We start from the raw sequence: 8,101 nt of genomic DNA, 5'->3' as shown, positions 1-8,101 counted from the left end.
CAGGAGCGAGGATTTAATTCCTGGCTCCTTGATGAGATGTGACTTGGTTTGAAAGTATGCAAATTGTCATTCAAATGTTTTCACAAATACAAAATGACAAATGGATCATTTGCCCGTTTTCACAGAGTTTGCTTCACTTAGGTGATCTCTTTTCGACCTTTACAAAATTCAGTTCCCTCTATTCAATGGAATTTACTCTGGAAACACCACAGGGATATTATGAAAGAAGTTAATATTTAAACTTGCTGTAGACATGTTTATATTTAATGTTCACTTTTGAATGCCAAAAGAGGGAGAGAGATTTCTAGTGATTTTGCTCAGCAAATGTGCCTTCAGTAGTTGTTAAGGGTTTGAAAACAGAATTTAAAGGAGATTGTTTTCTAAATTCCACATCGTGTATAAAATATATAACTAATGAGAACCTACTGTATAGCATAGGGAACTCTACTCAATGCTCTGTGGTGACCTAGGTGGGAGGGAAATCCAAAACAGATGGGACATATGTATACATATAGCTGATTCACTTTGCCGCAGAGCAGAAACTAACACAACATTGTAAAGCAATTATAGTCCAATAAAAATTAAAAAAAGGAGAGATTGTTTTCCTCTAACCACCCTACAGAAACCCCATACATGCTTTGCTCTCCTTGGATGATCTGTTTATGTTCATTTTCCTGACTTTAATAACAGAGAATTCTCTTTCCATTGTTTTATCTATAAACCTGTATTTTGACATAAAACCAAGAAGTATTTCCAATCCTTACATTTTAGTTTCTTCACTTCTCAAAGCAAAAAGTAGCTCAATTAAATATCATTGAAGGGCTCCTTTGCGGCAGAGACCTTGGAAATTGCTCTAACCCTTTAACATTTAGAAAAGCATATTTATAGAAGCAGAATGTCTTTGCAGTATGTGCTTGCTGTTCAGAGAGCGAGAAACTCCCCACATGCTCCTCTGAAGAATGAAGTAATTATGTTTCAAGTCTGATCATTAGGAGTAATGGAGGGGTTGCCCAGATGTAGCCTGGAGTGTCATGGGCCCATCAGATCAGATTCATATTAGGTTTTAAATGAGCTACAAGGAGAGTGTCCTCTTCCACTGGAACATCAGGGTGGAGATTTGGGGAGGAATCTTTGAAATCACAGGAAGAAATTTCCTCCAGGCGAAGGGGTGGAGAGTAACATGCCTACCCTCTCATTTACCTATTGAATGATCCATCCATCCATCCATCCAATGATCCTAGCATGTATTCAGTTATAGTAATGAGCACATACTGTGTACCAGATGACAGATGTGAATGGTACAGGGAATGGAGAAACATAGAATGCCAGAGAAACAGATTCAGGAACAGAAAGGGATATGGTGAATAAGGGAAGGTGGGAGGGCAGAGTGGTGCTAGGCAGGTAGGTCACTAGCAAGAGGAAGTAGGCCAATGCTCTCTAAAATGTGATCTCGTTCAGATTCACTCTCTAATTATTGTTTGTAAAATATTTATTCATTTATTTGGCTGCTTGGGGTCTTAGTTGCATCATGAAGGATCTTTGTTGTGGCATGCAGACTCTAGAGCACATGGGCTCAGTAGCTACCCCGTGGCACGAGGGATCTTAGTGCCCTGACCAGGGATCGATCTAGCGTCCCCTGCATTGGAAGGTGAATTCTTAACCCCTGAACCACCAGGGAAGTCCCTCTAATTATTTTATGCGGATTTTCTGCTATATAGAATTTCCATGGCCAAATGTATTCTTGGATGAATTCATTTATTCATTTAACAAATGTATATTGATACAGGGACTGTGTCAGGCCTTGGTATACAGTAGTAGATAAAGAAAAGACACACTCTCTGGCCTTATGGAATTTACAGTCTGGTGGGAAACAAATATGCCTAAATAGATATCTATTTATAATTGTAATATGGATCATAAAGGAAAAGTAAAAGGTACTGAAATAGAAAGCAGTAAGTCAATAATACGGCATCTGGTATGCAGGAAGTGCACATTAAATATATACTGAAACAATGCTAGAATCATTGCATGGATGGACCAATGGATGGATCATTCAATTAGATAAATGAGAGGATGGACATGGAACTCACCCAGCCCCACCCCTTAGCTTGGAGGAAATTTCTTCTTATGATTTCAAAGATCCCCCCAAATCTCCACCCTGATGCTCCTCTAATCCAGTGGGAGTGGACAATCTCCTTGTAGTTCATTTAAAACCTAAACATAAAGCTAGTCTAATGGATCATTGAGATTTCAGGCTCCATCTGGGAGACTTTATTGTGATTGGGGTTGAGAGAAGGCATTCTGAACAATTAGATGTACCAACGGGGGCTATCTGGGAGAAAACAGGCCAAGAGTGTTCCAGGCAGAGGTAACAAATAGCTTGTGTGAAGGTCCTGGGGCCAGAATGGAGGGCCTTGTCAGCTGGGCAGGGAGGAGATTGGCTTTTGTTATAAGATGAATGAAGTGATGATGAGGAGTTTGAGATGGGGCTGCCCTGAGGGCACAGCTCCTGGTGGAAACCTTGTCATGGAAACATCAAGGATCTTGAATATTTCTGTCCATTTGTGAACAGAACTCTGATGCACTCTGTGGTATCCATGCTAGATACAGGGTGACAACTTCAACAATTCACATGTTTTGTGTTCTGCAGATTAAAGTTTTATCACTTTTGAAATAAAATGATGTTGAAAAAGCTGCATTGAATGGAAAAAAAAACATTTGTATTATTACAAGAAATTTCAACATTCAAAAGTCATTTGGTTCGAGAAGTATAATTTCAACCATTTGGAATTGTTGTAAAGATAATTTAAAATTTTCATCGTTACTTGTTTTTTTTTTTAAATAAATTTATTTATTTTAGTTGGGGGCTAATTACTTTACAATATTGTAGTAGTTTTTGCCATACATTGACATGAATCAGCCATGGGTTTACTTGTGTTCCCCTTCCTGGACCCCCCTCCCACCTCCCTCCCCATCCCATCCCTCTGGGTCATCCCATTGCCCCAGCCCTGAGCCTTTGTCTCATGCATCGAACATGGAATGGTGTTCTGTTTCACATATGATAATATACATGTTTCAATGCTATTCTCCCAGAACGTCCCACCCTCACCTTCTCCCTCAGAGTCCATAAGACTGTTCTATGCATCTGTGTCTCTTATTCTGTCTCGCATATAGGGTTATCGTTACCATCTTTCAAATTCCATATATATGCATTAGTATACTGTATTGGTGTTTTTCTTTCTGGCTTACTTCACTCTGTATAATGGGCTCAAGTTTCATCCATCTCAATAGAACCGATTCAAATGTATTTTTTTTAATGGCTGAGTAATATTCCATTGTGTATATGTACCACAGCTTCCTTATTCATTCGTCTGCTGATGGACATCTAGGTTGCTTCCATGTCCTGGCTATTGTAAACAGTGCTGCGATGAACATTGGGGTACACGCGTCTCTTTCAATTCTGGTTTCCTCGGTGTATATGCCCAGCAGTGGGATTGCTGGGTCATATGGCAGTTCTATTCCCAGTTTTTTAAGGAATCTCCACACTGTTCTCCATAGTGGCTGTACTAGTTTGCATTCCCACCAACAGTGTAAGAGGGTTCCCTTTTCTCCACACCCTCTCCAGCATTTATTGCTTGTAGACTTTTGGATAGCAGCCATTCTGACTGGTGTGAAATGATACCTCATTGTGGTTTTGATTTGCATTTCTCTAATAATGAGTGATGTTGAGCATCTTTTCATGTGTTTGTTAGCCATCTGTATGTCTTCTTTGGAGAAATGTCTGTTTAGTTCTTTGGCCCATTTTTCGATTGGGTCGTTTATTTTTCTGGAATTCAGCTGCAGAAGTTGCTTGTATATTTTTGAGATTAATTGTCTGTTGCTTCGTTTGCTATTATTTTCTCCCATTCTGAAGGCTGTCTTTTCACCTTGCTTATAGTTTCCTTTGTTGTGCAAAAGCTTTTAATTTTAATTAGGTCCCATTTGTTTATTTTTGCTTTTATTTCCAATATTCTGGGAGGTGGGTCATGGAAGATCCTGCTGTGATTTATATCGGAGAGTGTTTTGCCTATGTTTTCCTCTAGGAGTTTTATAGTTTCTGGTCTTACGTTTAGATCTTTAATCCATTTTGAGTTTATTTTTGTGTATGGTGTTAGGAAGTGTTCTAGTTTCATTCTTTTACAAGTGGTTGACCAGTTTTCCCAGCACCACTTGTTAAAGAGATTGTCTTTTCTCCATTGTATATTCTTGCCTCCTTTGTCGAAGATAAGGTGTCCATATGTGCGTGGGTTTATCTCTGGGCTTTCTATTTTGTTCCATTGATCTATATTTCTATCTTTGTGCCAGTACCATATTGTCTTGATGACTGTGGCTTTGTAGTAGAGCCTGAAGTCAGGCAGGTTGATTCCTCCAGTTCCATTCTTCTTCCTCAAGATTGCTTTGGCTATTCGAGGTTTCTTATATTTCCATACAAATTGTGAGATGATTTGTTCTAGTTCTGTGAAAAATACCATTGGTAGCTTGATAGGGATTGCATTGAATCTATAGATTGCTTTGGGTAGTATACTCATTTTCACTATATTAATTCTTCCAATCCATGAACACGGTATATTTCTCCATCTGTTTGTGTCCTCTTTCATTTCTTTCATCAGTGTTTTATAGTTTTCTATATATAAGTCTTTTGTTTCTTTAGGTAGATATATTCCTAAGTATTTTATTCTTTTTGTTGCAATGGTGAATGGTATTGTTTCCTTAATTTCTCTTTCTGTTTTCTCATTATTGGAGTATAGGAATGCAAGGGATTTCTGTGTGTTAATTTTATATCCTGCAACTTTACTATATTCATTGATTAACTCTAGTAATTTTCTAGTAGAGTCTTTAGGGTTTTCTATGTAGAGGGTCATGTCATCTGCAAACAGGGAGAGTTTTACTTCTTCTTTTCCTATCTGTATTCCTTTTATTTCTTTTTCAGCTCTGATTGCTGTGGCCAAAACTTCCAAAACTATGTTGAATAGTAGTGGTGAAAGTGGGCATCCTTGCCTTGTTCCTGACTTTAGGGGAAATGCTTTCAATTTTTCACCATTGAGGATAATGTTTGCTGTGGGTTTGTCATATATAGCTTTTATTATGTTGAGGTATGTTCCTTCTATTCCTGCTTTCTGGAGGGTTTTTATCATAAATGGATGCTGAATTTTGTCAAAGGCTTTTTCTGCATCTATTGAGATAACCATATGGTTTTTTTCTTTCAATTTGTTAATGTGGTGTATTACATTGATTGATTTGCGGATGTTAAAAAAAACTTGCATTCCTGGGATAAAGCCCACTTGGTCATGATGTATGATCTTTTTAATATGATGTTGGATTCTGTTTGCTAGAATTTTATTAAGGATTTTTGCATCTATGTTCATCAGTGATATTGGCCTGTAGTTTTCCTTTTTTGTGACATCTTTGTCTGGTTTTGGAATTAGGGTGATGGTGGCCTCATAGAATGAGTTTGGAAGTTTACCATCTTCTGCAATTTTCTGGAAGAGTTTGAGTAGGATAGGTGTTAGCTCTTCTCTAAATTTTTGGTAGAATTCTGCTGTGAAGCCGTCTGGTCCTGGGCTTTTGTTTGCTGGAAGATTTCTGATTACAGTTTCGATTTCCGTGCTTGTGATGGGTCTGTTAAGATCTTCTGTTTCTTGCTGGTTCAGTTTTGGAAAGTTATACTTTTCTAAGAATTTGTCCATTTCTTCCAAGTTGTCCATTTTATTGGCATATAGCTGTTGGTAGTAGTCTCTTATGATCCTTTGTATTTCTGTGGAGTCTGTTGTGATCTCTCCATTTTCATTTCTAATTTTGTTGATCTGATTCTTCTCCCTTTGTTTCTTGATGAGTCTGGCTAATGGCTTGTCAATTTTGTTTATCTTCTCGAAAAACCAGCTTTTAGTTTTGTTGATTTTTGCTATGGTCTCTTTTGTTTCTTTTGCATTTATTTCTGCCCTAATTTTTAAGATTTCTTTCCTTCTACTGACCCTGGGGTTCTTCCTTTCTTCCTTCTCTAGTTGCTTTAGGTGTAGAGTTAGTTGATTTATTTGATTTTTTTCTTGTTTCTTGAGGTACGCCTGTATTGCTATGGACCTTCCCCTTAGTATTGCTTTTACAGTGTCCCATAGGTTTTGGGTTGTTGTGTTTTCATTTTCATTCGTTTCTATGCATAATTTGATTTCTTTTTTGATTTCTTCTGTGATTTGTTGGTTATTCAGAAGCGTGTTGTTTAGCCTCCATATGTTGGAATTTTTAATAGTTTTTTTTTCCTGTAATTGAGGTCTAATCTTACTGCATTGTGGTCAGAGAAGATGGCTGGGATGATTTCAATTTTTTTGAATTTACCAAGGCTAGATTTATGGCCCAGGATGTGATCTATCCTGGAGAAAGTTCCATGTGCACTTGAGAAAAAGGTAAAATTGATTGTTTTGGGGTGGAAAGTCCTGTAAATATCAATTAAATCTAATTTGTCTATTGTATCATTTAAAGTTTGTGTTTCCTTGTTAATTTTCTGTTTAGTTGATCTATCCATATGCGTGAGTGGAGTATTAAAGTCTCCCACTATTATTGTGTTATTGTTAATTTCCCCTTTCATACTTGTTAGTATTTGCCTTATATATTGTGGTGCTCCTATGTTGGGTGCATATATATTTATCATCACCTGTTTACTTGTTACACAAGTTTTCTCATGATGAATAACAAGGCTTTGAAGAGATGATCATCAGCGAGTCTTTATCAGGAATTGTGTGTGGCCATTTCAAGCATAAAATATAATGTGGAAAAGTTATATGCACCAAATCAAGCCCAAGTTTCTTTATTAAAATATTTTAAAAGATTTTAAAGGGAAGATTTGTCAAATTTAATAATAAACATGTTCCCTAAATCTTTTCATATTATAATTATATAACATTATGAAAATAAAATGGCCCATTATACAGTAAAATAAATCAGAAAGAGAAAAACAAGTATCACATATTAATGCATATATATAGAATCTAGAAAAATCGTGCAGATGAACCTATTTACAGGGCAGCAATAGAGACACAGCCATAGAGAATGCACTTGTGGACACACCGGGGGAAGGAGAAAATGGGACAAACTGAGAGAGCAGCATTGAAACATATACAACTACCATGAATAAAATAAATAGCTATTCCTAGGTTGGGAAGTTACCCTGGAGAAGGGATAGGCTACCCACTCCGTTATTCTTGAGCTTCTCTGGTGGCTTAAAGTATAAAGAATCTGCCTGCAATGCGGGAGACCTGGGTTCAATCCCTGGGTCAGGAAGATCCCCTGGAGGAGGGCGTGGCAACCCATTCCAGTATCCTTGCCTGGAGAATTCCCATGGACAGAGGAGCCTGGTGGGCTACAGTCCATAGGGTCGCAAAGAGTCAGATACGACTGAGCTGCTAAGCACAGCACAGCCCAGTAGGAAGCTGCTACATAATACAGGGAGCTCAGCTTGGTGCTCTGGGATGACCTAGAGAGTGGGATGAGGGAAGGGAGGCTCAAGAGGAAGGGGCATGTTTATACTTACAGCTGATTCATGTTGTCCAGTGGAAACCAATACAACATTATAAAGCAATTATCCTCCAATTAAATAAGAAATTAAAAAATAAACTGGCAGATTAAAAAGAAGAAAATAAAATGAAGTTTTTACCATATCTTATATAGATAGTCCCAATTTTCCTTTAGTTTACCTTCAGCTGCCATATGCATATTAACATTTTCCACATGTGACAAGATGTGCAAAAGGCAGGGACGTCGCCTACCAAACCAACAGCAGCATCAGTCTAACTTTTGTTCTAAACAATTTAAGAAGCAGCTAAGCCACGACTTGCCAGATATGACCTCACAAATCCTCTTTGCATGTCAACATTCTACTAAGTAGAAAGTTCTCAACCTGTGAGCTTAGATGATGAGTCAGTCATAACGGACTAGGTTATTCTGCATAACAAACAACTCCCAAATCTCAAGTTTTATTTTTCTACTACGGCACATGGCACTTGCAGGTTGAGGGCTGGGGGAGCTCCACTCATTGCGGACAGAAGAACTCTGGTCACAAGGAGGCCAGAAG

The 8,101-nt window shown here is 37.9% G+C and overlaps 1 long non-coding RNA gene across 1 annotated transcript; it reads right to left on the bottom strand.

Moving 5' to 3' along the window:
• Positions 1-2,256: 2,256 nt before the first annotated feature.
• On the bottom strand, positions 2,257-7,863 carry LOC145512290 (uncharacterized). The gene is made up of 2 exons (XR_014058454.1): positions 7,725-7,863; positions 2,257-2,693 (listed from the first exon to the last, which is right to left on the bottom strand). It is a non-coding gene; the product is annotated as an uncharacterized LOC145512290 (long non-coding RNA).
• Positions 7,864-8,101: the final 238 nt, after the last annotated feature.

This window comes from Giraffa tippelskirchi, chromosome 7, assembly GCF_054371585.1.
Source record: "Giraffa tippelskirchi isolate mGirTip1 chromosome 7, T2T-mGirTip1v1.2.pri, whole genome shotgun sequence".
Taxonomy (NCBI): domain Eukaryota; kingdom Metazoa; phylum Chordata; class Mammalia; order Artiodactyla; family Giraffidae; genus Giraffa; species Giraffa tippelskirchi.
This window is presented reverse-complemented; position numbering and strand designations above follow the sequence as displayed.